Here is an 11,779-nt window from a genome sequence, read left to right on the forward strand (position 1 = left end):
CAGCTGGGTTCCATTCTCCTGAGCCAGCAGCCGCTATCTGGCGGGTGGTGAAGCCCAATTTTAGTTTTAGCTGCTTAATAATAGAGTTGCAGCAATTGTGGTTTGCTGGATGTTTACCTTGTTTCAATGTTAACTTTTTAACCATTCCTTGTAGGACCTGATTTTCTTTAATTAGGGCTTGGTTCTTGCTTTCTAGTCCCATAAGTGCGGTAACTTGATCTGTCAGGAATCTTTCTGTACCTTTACATTCTTGCATTGCCTCTTTTATCATTTCCATTTGATTCTGTGAGTTTATTGCCATGATTTTCCAATCTTTATCCCTTTTTCCAATTGGGATAGTTTTTCTTTTAGAGATATTTTCTCCTCTTTACAGGCTGTTAGGCAGAGGTAGCTGTCATTACAAGCCTCCCACAGTAGTCAGATCCCTGCAGCGTCTCTTTTTGCTGCATTTTGGGGTTTACATATGAGGATATATTGGGCCAATCTATCCTCTAGATCCGAAATAGAGCAAGCATCTGCAAGGGCTTGTTCAGTCCAAGGACTGTGCCCATCACTCTGAAGGATTTGTTTAAAGGGTGTTATTTCTTTTACAAAAGGTGAGGTTGGCGCTCCTTCAAACTCCATTGCTCTCTCTGATACTGTTCTCCCTTGTCTTTTCTTAAACATTTTTAACACGTATATAATTTCCTTTGTCACCCCTGAACCCTTGCGAGTGACACAGCCTAAATTATCTTATCCTGCTACCCCTGGTCTCGTTCAGCGAGCAGATTTACTTTGCCCTATAGGCTCTTGTTACCCCTGATTTCTCAGTGAACACTCTGGATATGATTAAAGTTTCTATGAGCTCTTTTAGGAAGCCTCTACCCACCGGAGATCAGTAGCCTTTGGTTAACCAAAAATAGAACCTCTCTCTATAGAGCCGGCTGTGTGCACACCAATGTTTACAATACCTGAGGCTTCTCCACCAAAATGTTATCCCTCTTAATAAGATCCTGCTGGTTTTTATTCTATTGGTATAACACTAGGTGTTCCATGGCTACATCATTGATACCGTTCCTGTCAGCTTGTAGTTCATCCTCGTGTGGAATATTGGGGTAAAGAGCTTCTACATCCATGGTGGCCAGGATGGTGTTTTCAGGAAGATCACCAATCCATTGCCATTTCCTCAAGAAGTCAGTGGTGTCTTGAAGGTAGCTAGGAGTGCTAGTAGGGTTTGAGGAGGAAGTACAAATAGTCAGATAATCCTGCTGTAAGAGTGCCTGAGATGATGGGGCGTCCAGGATTTCCAGGTTTATGGAGCTTGGGTAGCAGATAGAATACCCCTGGTTAGGGCTGTAGGGGTGTGTCTGTGTAGATTTGTTCCCGTACTGCAGCAGGGAGTTTCTTGAGCAGATGGTATAGTTTCTTTTGGTACCCCTCAGTGGGATCGGAGGATAGTGGCCTGTAGAATGTGGTGTTGGAGAGTTGTCTGGCAGCCTCCTGTCCAAATCCAACCTGTTCATGATGACTACCCCACCTCCTTTTTCAGTCCTTTTGATTATAATGTCAGAGTTGTTTCTGAGGCTGTGGATGGCATTGCATTCTGTACAGCTGAGGTTATGGGGCAAGTGATGCTATTTGTTCACAATTTCAGCCTGTGCATGTCTGTGGAAGCACTCTATGTAGAAATCCAGTCTGTCATTTCAACCATCAGGAGAAGTCCATGCAAGATGTGCAACTTTGGATAAGATGGCTCAGATATTTAAGTATGAAGTGTATAGTTATTGACCGTACATGTTATCACATATACACTGTGATGTTTATATCTATGAGTGGAGGTGCTAAGGGCAATAGACTTGATTAAGATCTAGAAGATTTGACCCTCCAACTTTTTTTCAAGAGGAAGAGCTTCCCAGAGCTCCTGTGTGTGTTTATTTTCCTTTCCTGCCTGCAGTGGCCCTGAGATCCCTCTGAAGTCTGCTTTTTTTCCCTCAACTTTAAAATATAGATTTTTCTTGGTGTTTGGTTTTAAATATTCTCCTGAGAGAATTGCAACTCAATCAACTGTAGTGTTGTGTTAAAGAGCCTTCTGGAAAGTAACTAGCCCTTAAACAGAAGTAAAAGCAGTGTTGCCAACTCTCATGATTTTTGTCATGAGTCTCACGATAATTGTTTTCCTTAAAGCCCCAGCTCCTGGAGTCAAGTGGATGTGTGATGATTTCAGCCTTCATTTTTAAAGAAAAATGAAGTCTTGTGGCTGTGGTGAAAGCTTCAAAATGTGACTCCAGTGCATCCTAAAGGCTCAAAAAGAAGAAGGTTAATAAAAAGAACCCCAAATCTGTTATTTTTACATAATCTCATGATTTTAAAACCAATATCACAATTTTTGGTGAATCGGAATCATGGCTTTTGAACACTTGGGATTGGCAATACTGTGAAAGTGACTTGAAAGTGTCAGTTTCACTCCTGTTTAAGGTTAGTTTGGGGTCTATTTGTAGTGAGGTAACACCTCTAGAGCCCCGGGCAGGTGCAGTATAAACTCATGGGGCGTTGCCCTAGTAGGATGTTACCAAAGTTAAATGATCTATTTCAAGCTTGATGAACTACAGAAAAGTGATAGAAAGCAATCTAGATTTTCCTAGAATTGTTTCAGTTGCTGTATTCAAGAGTTAGTAACAAAGAATATACGTTAAACATTTTAAACCTAACCAGTGTTGCTTTAAGTGACTTGACACAAGATGTGAGAACATGTTAGTATTAGAGCTGAGTGGATCTAATATTTATTAAATCCTCTTTTTTATATATAGGAATTAGATACAGCACCCTACCAGCCAATTTCAAAGTTATTATCTGCAAAAAAAACCTGGAGTTTTCAGGTGCCTAAGTAGCCCTTGGAATCATGATTAAAGGTGCCCTCTCTCCCTCCCAGAACACCAAAATCTGAAATGGCGCCTCTGAGCCATAACCCCTCTGTTGTTTTAAATAATCTACATTGTATATGGTATCAGACATTATGGCTATAAAATATGTAAATCAGCAGTGTTTCCTTACTTACACATATGTACATTTTCAGAGATGGCACCACAAGATGACATCTAGGGGTGGATGTTGTATGCAATGATGGATCAACAGTGTATGCTCCTTTTAGTGATACTATTGAGAGAAAAGTTATCCCCTATAAAATCAGTAATGCCATTAATAATGGACTCCAACTCCATGGATCAGGTAACTGAGCTACCATAGTGTTGATCATTGATAAACTGAGCTACCATAGTGTTGATCATTGTTAAACTGAGCTACCATAGTACTGATCTTTGATAAATGTTAAATATTTCTCATGAAATAATTTTACCTAATTCTTGACCAATTGAAGAGCTGTGAAAAAAGCACAGCCTAAACACATTTGGATTTAAAACAAAGCATATCTGTACAAGATAGGTCAAAGCCTGTATTTCAGTCAGAACTGTCTGTTCCTGTATTTGAATCCAAGCACAACTTATTCATTCTTCAAAACATAACAAGCCAAATTCTCCATAAACTGGACCAGCAATGCAATCCTTTTCCCTTATAGCCAGGGGTGGCTTCAGGCCCCAGCACGCCAAGCGCGTGCTTGGGGCAGCAAGCCGCGGGGGGGGGGTGCTCTGCTGGTCGCTGCAGGGGTGGCAGGCAGGCTGCCTTCGGCGGCTTGCCTGCAGAAGGTCCGCTGGTCTCGCGCCTTTGACGGACCTCCTGCAGGCACAGCTGCGGGAGGTCCGCTGAATCCGCAGGACCAGTGGACCCTCCGCAGGCAAGCTGCTGAACGCAGCCTGCCTGCTGTGCTTAGGGCGGCGAAATGCTTAGAGTCACCCCTGCTTATAGCTCTCAACCCACTTAGACAATGGGACAAAATGATGACCTCAAGTGAAGAAAACAAGAAGGAAAAACAAAATATTAGAACATGGATCTTGAAATATACTATAGTTCAATTCTTTAAGAGAAAATTCTTCTCCCCTACATTCCCGCCAAGGACAACAGCCCTGAAAACCTCAATTTCATGTATACTATAGGCTGGACTGTACTTGTGCTGAAAGCACTCTTAGCACCAATGATAGTTCAAGAGTAGCAAATATTTCGTCTCTGGCCAGAGGAGAAACAGCCAAGGAGATCAGATGACCAAACTTTGATGTTTCCTTTATCCTTCCTTAATCTTTCTCTCTTTTTTTTTTGTTCCTCCCATCAAGATTTCTGCATAAAAATGCTCTATATCAAGCCTGTTAAACACTGAGGCCAGACCACAAAGGGCAATGAAACTGGAGTAATGCTGCCAGTGCAAAGAGTATATCCTGGTATAACATCTCACGTTTCATACTGAGAACTGTAACAGAACAGATCTTACTGGTAACTTATAAATGCAAAGTTACATGAAATGAAAATGTACAAAATTTCATATAAAATCATCTGAGCAAACAAAAACAAGTTTCTTTCCTCCTCCCCAGAGAAGCTGCATAAAAATGTAATCTATGATTCCAGTTTTCAAGGTCCTCCAGATCTTTATGTATGATATTCTGGTCCTCCTCCATACTGGCAATACTTCCCAATCTTGCGTCATTTGCAAATTTTATTAACACACTCCCACTTATTGCGCCAAAGTCATGAATTGGTCCCAAGATCAAACCCTGAGGAACTCCACTATTAACCTCCTTCCAGCATGACAGTTCACCTTTCAGTATGACCTATCGTAGTCTCCCCTTCAACCAGTTGCTTATCCACCTTTCAATTCTCGTATTAATCCCCATCTTCTCCAATTTTACTACATTTCCCATGTGGAACTGTAAAAAATGCCTTACTGAAATCCAGGTAGATTAGAACTACTGCATTTCCTTTGTCTAAAAAATCAGCTATCTTTTCAAAAAAAAAGATCAGGTTGGTGTCTGGCACAATCTGTCTTTTGTAAAGCTATGTTGTATTTTATCCCAATCACTTTTTACTTCAATGTCCTTAACTACGCTCCTTTAAAAAAAAAATTGTTCTAAAACCTTGCAAAGAATTGAGGTCAAACAAACAGGCCTGTATTTTTCCAGATCACTTTTTTCTGTTTCTTAAAAATTGGTACTGTATTGGCAATTATCCAGTCACGGTATGATCCCCAAGTTTACAGATTCATAAAAACTTCCTGCTACTGGGCTTGCATTTCCGTGTGCCAGTTCTTTTAATATTCTTGGGTAAAGATTATCTAGGCCATCCAGTTATGGCAGCAGCCCTTCCCTATGAATTTTTACCCTTGCTTGGAATGCAAGCTTCATGTCATTTCTGTAACTTTGACAGTAATTCCAAGCCTCCTCCACATTCAGATCTTTGAGTTCTTCAGTCCAGTCCACTTCCCTAACTAATTCTCTTAATTTTTTAAAGTTTGCCTTTCTAAATAAAGGACCCTAGATGCAGGCTTATTTAGTTTAAAATGGATTAGCTCATGATCACTTGAATCAAAGCTTTCCTTTACAACCAGTTTTCTAGGAGGTCCTTGCTACTTACCAAGACTAAATTTAAAAGACCATCACCTCTTGTTGGTTTGGTAACTATTTGGTGCAGAAAACTGTCAGCTATCAAATCCAGGAGAGCTGGGCCCCTACCATTATTAGTAGCACTAGTCCTCCAACCTATATGTGGGAAATTAAAGTCTCCCATACTCACACAATTTCCAGTAGTATTTATTTAATTACAAATATTAAAGCAGTCTCTTTCCATATTCAAATCAAATCATGGGAGTCTGCAGCAAACCTAAGCACTATCCCAGTGGAGCCTCTGTTAGTTTTCTTCCCCAAAGTGATTTTGACCCAAACAGATTCTGTTTTATCCATTCCATCATTTCTAATTTCTTTACAGTTTATCTCATCATTAATATACAGTGCTACTCTATCACCTTTACCTTTATTTCTGTCTCTCCTGAACAGCACATACCATTCAATACCTGTACTCCACTCATGACTACTATTCCACCATGTTTCTGTAATCTCTATAATATCTGGTTTCACTTCCTGCACCAGTAGTTTTTGTTCCTCCATGTAATTACCCAGATTCCTTGCATTGGTATACAGACAATATCTTAGTTGTTTCTGCGTGGCTTCACTCAGATTCCTCACCCAAATAGGTACAGTCATTACCTGACTATCACTGGCATTAGCATTATCTTTCCTTTGGAGATCCATTCTCCTACTCTCTGTTGTTCCTTTCTCCATTGCTGAATTCTCTCTTACTTGAGTCTCCCCTCCCCCACTCAGTGTTAGAATCAGGCATGGGGATTACATGAGCATCTCCCAACTGTCTCTCCTTTTTTAATTAGTTGTGCCGACCTCCATCCCAGAAGTCTATTTCCTTCCCTACTCAGATGGAGTCCATCTCAAGCTAGTTCTGTCACCACAGGAGCATGCTGCTTCCTGTTGGAATAAAGCATGGACTGCAGGTAAATAAAATAGCTTCTCTGAAAGTTAAAAATGTGGTATGAGCTGACCAATTCTGACAAGTTGAATCCAGAGTGATTTACAAGTGTTGCCATGTCACAATCCCTTGAAATCAGAGTTTATAAAAGCAATAATTCCAAACCTTTTTTAGAACAGCCTAGAGCTGAAACAGGGTCTCCTGTTTAGTTTCAGGGAACAGCAAAGTCTTGAGATAATTTGTCCCTTTTTTGGGTTGTTTATGAATTGTTAAAAACAGTCAAAAAGTCTAAATCAGAAATAAAAATGAATGCCAGTAGCTAACATGAGTTACCACACGCAGCATGAAATACAACATATTGCTAACAACAGAGTAAGTAGGAGTAATTTGCAAGGTAAAAGTCTGAGCAAGTTCCATTTTAACACTCCCAGCTGCTGCATTGTAGGCAAAGAAGGGTGGAAGCAGAGTGTGACTAAAATCCTACATTATGAGAGAGTCAGCTCTTTCCAGTCTCCCCCCACAAACAACTTGGACATTTGAGATAAAATAGCAAGTGTGGAGTTTAAGGATGGGATTTTATCCAGGTTAATTTTCCAACCATCTATCCAGTTGCCATTACCTCAGAAGTCTAAGGAACTGAGCCTTCCCCAAAAATCTCACTGCAGCCCCAGTAACAAACCAAATTCCTTCCCTTTGGTTTGTGCATGTATGTACTGGGGTGAGGGAGGAAAGAGGGAAGATTGACAATAAATATGGGAAATTCAGCAAATTAATTAAGCAAGAATATCAATTACGTAAGACTACCACCACTCCAGGTGTCTTGGCAACAGTCTTTATCTCAGTCCTCTCTTGGCTGCGCATGGCTAATAGGTCAATGCATGTAACCATCATCAACTGCCCTGCTCCCTACTCACAGTTTGTTGTCCAGGGTTGGCAGAGACCAAGAAAGTTAGGCAGGTCCATGTCCAGCCTCTAAGGGAGGAGCTGCCTGAGCAGCGCCAGATGCTCTACCACTTCCCTGAGGTGAAGCCATTGCAGTGCTGATTGCTTGGGAAGGAGCCTGCAATAAGACCCTCAGCTTGCCTGTGGCTATTGTCCAAGCCACCTCAGTGACACCTCTGTTGACATCAAAACTGCTGCAGCCCACCTCCATACACCCCCTCAAAGCTGCCTCAGTCAGCCCAGCCCCGTCCACTGCCTTGGTTCAGCATGACCCACTGCCTCAAAGCCACTTCAGCTCACTCCACAGCCTTAGCTCTGTGCTGTTTCTTCAGAGTTTGATCAACCCTTTCCCCTTGCTCACCCACAGATGGCAGCAGAGAACTCCCACCCCTCTGGGGCCTCTGTCTAGCTCAGGGGTTCTCAAACTGGGGTTGGGACCCCTCAGGGGTCATGACATTATTATATGGGGGTTCACAAGGTATCAACCTCCACCCTAAGCCCTGCTTTGCATCCAGCCTTTATATAAAGGTGTTAAATATATAAAAAAGTGTTTTTAATTTATAAGGGGGGTCGCACTCAGAGGCTTACTGTGTGAAAGGGGTAACTAGCACAGAAGTTTGAGAGCCACTGACTCTAGCTGGAGTTCTAAAGCAACTTTGGGCTGTTCATCCTGTTCACACACCGGTGTCAACAGCCAGCTCCCTCCCTCTAGGGATTCAGGCCTCAAAGTATAAGTAGGGCTTCTGATTTTCGGTTTTAACCAATACACGCAGATTTAAAAGGGAAATTTTAATTTATAGAATCATAGCAATGTTGGGCTGGAAAGGACCTCAAGAGATCTTTAAGTTCATCCCCCGGCTCTGATGCAGGGATAAGCAAACCTCAACCATCATTGACAGTGTTTGTCCAACCTGTTCTTAAAAACCTCCAGTGGTGGGAGTTCAATCTGTGATTCACTATAATCCCCAGATCCTATTTGGCAGTACGACAGGCTAGTCACTTATTCCCCATTTTGTAGATGGGCATTTGATGTTTCCTTTGTAAGTGTAGCACTTTCTTTGTCTTGATTGCACTTCATCTTGTTGATTTCAGACCTATTCACTAATTTGTCAAGGTTGTTTTTGAATGCTAAATCCTGCCCTCCAGAATGCTTGCAGCCCCTCCCAGCTTGATGTCATCCACGCATTTTATAAGTACATTCCATTATCCAAGTCATTAATGAAATGTTGAATTGTACCGGATCCAGGACTGACTCTAGCAAGTCTCAATTTGACAGTGAGCCACTAACTACTCTTTGAGTACAGCCTTTCAACCAGTTGATCCTTATAGTAATTTCACCTAGACCACATTTCCCTAATATGAGTATGAGAATGTCCTATAGGACTGTGTCTAAAGCCTCACTAAAGTGAGACATATCACATTTATGGGTTCCGTCCTATTCACTAGGCCAATAACCCATCAAAGAAGGACATTACATTGGTTAGGCACAGTCATGAGGCAGAGTGGTCTCCCTCCAAACTGGAATGTGAGGGACCACTACACTCCCCCGGGTGAGTGGATCCAAACCTGTCCCGCCCCCCTCACCAGAAGTACCAGGGTGGTACAGGATTAGAAAAGGAGAACCCTGGAGCTCAGTGGCTGCTGAGCCACAGAAGAAAGCAGATGCCTCTGCAAGAGTTCGTCTCAGCCCCGGAGTGGAGCAGCACCTTGCCATCAGGGGAGGCAAATGAGGACCCTGAGGAGCTGCTGAAGCTACCAGCAGCTGAATACTCGGAGGAAATGGGATCTTTGGACCACAGGACCCAGAGTGTGGTAGGTTAAGTAGCCCAGGGGGACCAGACTCTCGTCTGGCTCTGCTGCCAGAGTGTGAGTCAGTGTGTTGCGCTGGATTCCCCACTGACCCAATGGCGGAACACTATGGCATTGTTACAGCCCTAGGCTGGGATGTGGTGTAATCAGGTGGGCCTGCATCCTCCTGCCACCAGCCCTCACCCTGGGGAGGCGGCCTATTTATCCCTAGGCCAGAAGGCCCTGTGTGGTGTTTGTAGCTGTCTGCCCCAGCCAGGTGACTGTGGGCTAAGGATTGTAGTGCTTTGTCTGGCCCAGGGGGCTGGAGATCTCCCCTGTAAGACTGTTACTTATGGTCTGCCAGTAGTAAGCAGAGTGGCTTCCCTCCCTACTCGAGTGTGAGGGACCACTGCAGGCACAATTTGCTCTTGATGAATCCATGCTGGCTATTCCTTATAACCCTGTTCTCCTGTAGGTGCTTACAAATAGATTGTTTAATACAAAAAGCTACATTGTCTACTCTATTGTTCCTTGGAACCTCTCTCTTTTTTAGGAGAGTTACCCTTCCCCAGTCCTCTGGGACCTCACCTTGGAGTTCTCAAAGATAATTGCTAGCAGTTCCAAGATTGCTTCAGATAGTTCGTTAAGTACCCTCAGATGGATTTCATCAGGCCCTGCTAACTTAACTTATCGAACTATTCTTTAACCTGTTCTTTCCCTAGTTTGGCTTGTGTTCCTTCCCCTTGCTATTAATGTTACTTCGGTTGAATATCTGGTCACCATTAACTTTTTTAGTGAAGACAGAAGCACAATAGATATTAAACCCCTCAGTCTTCTTGATATCAGTTATTAGTTCTCATTCCTCACTAAGTAGAGGCCTACACTTTCCTTCATTTTTCTCTTGCTCCTAATGTATTTAAAGAACCTTTTCTTATAGCTTTTTATGTCCCTTGCTAGCTGTAACTTATTTTGTGCCTTGGCTTTTTGGATTTTGTTCCTATATGCATGTGTTATTCTTTTGTACTCCTCCTTAGCATTGTTTCTACTTTCTGCATGTCATAAACAGATAGTAGAAGTAAATAGAACAAAAGTACTTTATATCTCTTTTGACTGTAAAGGGTTAACAAGTTCAGTAAGCCTGGCTGTCACCTGACCGGAGGACCAATCAGGGGACAGGATACTTTCAAATCTTGAGGGAGGGAAGTTTGTGTGTGTGCTGTTAGTTTTTGGTGGTGTCTTCTGATTCTGAGAGTGACCAGACGTGCAACCAGGTTTCTCTCCAATCTCTCCGATACAGGCTCTTATAAGTTCAGAATAGTGAATGCTAGGTAGATAAGGCAAGTTAGACTTATGTTTGTTTTCTTTATTTGCAAATGTGCATTTCGCTGGAAGAAGTTCAATTGTGTATTTGCTGAAGGAGTTCAATTTGTATTTTGCTGAAAGGATTTTAATTTGTACTTGTATACTTAGGCTGGGAGGGTATTCCCAGTGTCTATAGCTGAAAACCCTGTACCTAATCCATCTTAAATTTACAAGATATTTTTACTGTTTTTCTCTCTTTAATTAAAGCTTCTTGTTTAGAACCTGATTGTTTTTTTATTCTTGGTGAGACCCCAGGACTGGATTGGATCCACCAGGGAACTGGTGGGAGAGAGGAGGAAGGGGGAGAGAAAGGTTATTTCTCTCTGTTTAGGATTACTTTCTTCTCTCAGGGAGTTGGGAGGGGGAAAGAGAAGAGGGAGGAAGGTGAATTTTCTTCTCTATTTTTAGATTCAAGGAGTTTGAATCACAGTGTCTCCAGTGGGTAACCAAGGAGGGAAGCCTGGGAGGAGGCAATGGTGGGGAGAAGGGATCTACTTTCCTTGTGTTAAGATCTAGAGATCTGGGTCTTGGGGTTCCCAGGCAGGTTGGTGGGATCCAGAGTGTACCAGGCACTGGAATTCCTGGTTGGTGGCAGCGCTACAAGTACTAAGCTGGTAATTGAGCTTAGAGAAATTCATGCTGGTACCCCATCTTTTGGACGCTAAGGTTCAGAGTGGGGAATTATACCATGACACTGTAGGATTCCATTTTGATTTTCAGATCATTAATAAACTCCTGATATAGCCATATGGGCCTCTTTCTATTCCTTCTATCTTTCCTTTACATCAGGATAGTTTGCAGTTATGCCTTTAATATTGTCTCCTTGAGAAACTACCAGCATTTCTCAACTCCTTTATCCCTTACTTTGTCTTCCTGTGAGACCTTACATTCTAGTTTTCTAACATCTGCTTTTTTTTTTTTAAGGTGACTGTCTTTATTCTGCTGCTTTCACTCCTTCTTTTCCTTTGAACCATGACATCCGTCATTTCATGATCACTTTCACCCAAATTGCCTTCCACCTTCAGATTCACAACCAATTCCTTCCTGTTGGTTGGAGTCAAATCTAAAATGGCTGTCTCCCTGGTTACTTCCTCCACTTTCTGAAATGGAAAGTGTGCCCTAATGTATTCAAAGAAATTATTGGAATTTTTTTGTGTTTTGTCATATTACTTTTCCAAAAGATGCCTCAGTAAGTAAAGTTCCCTATTACTACCAGGTCATTTGTTTTTGATATTTCTGTTATTTGTTTTAGAAATGCCTCATCCACCTCCTCTTCCTGATTTGGTGTAGACCC

General features: G+C 42.1%; 1 long non-coding RNA gene across 1 annotated transcript in view; it reads left to right on the plus strand.

The window, feature by feature from the left end:
* The window catches only part of LOC116822316 (uncharacterized), a 47,678-nt gene that overhangs the window by 18,768 nt on the left and 17,131 nt on the right, over positions 1 to 11,779 (plus strand). The window lies entirely within an intron of this gene.

Source organism: Chelonoidis abingdonii, chromosome 7 (assembly GCF_003597395.2).
Source record: "Chelonoidis abingdonii isolate Lonesome George chromosome 7, CheloAbing_2.0, whole genome shotgun sequence".
In the NCBI taxonomy this organism is placed as follows: Eukaryota; Metazoa; Chordata; order Testudines; family Testudinidae; genus Chelonoidis; species Chelonoidis abingdonii.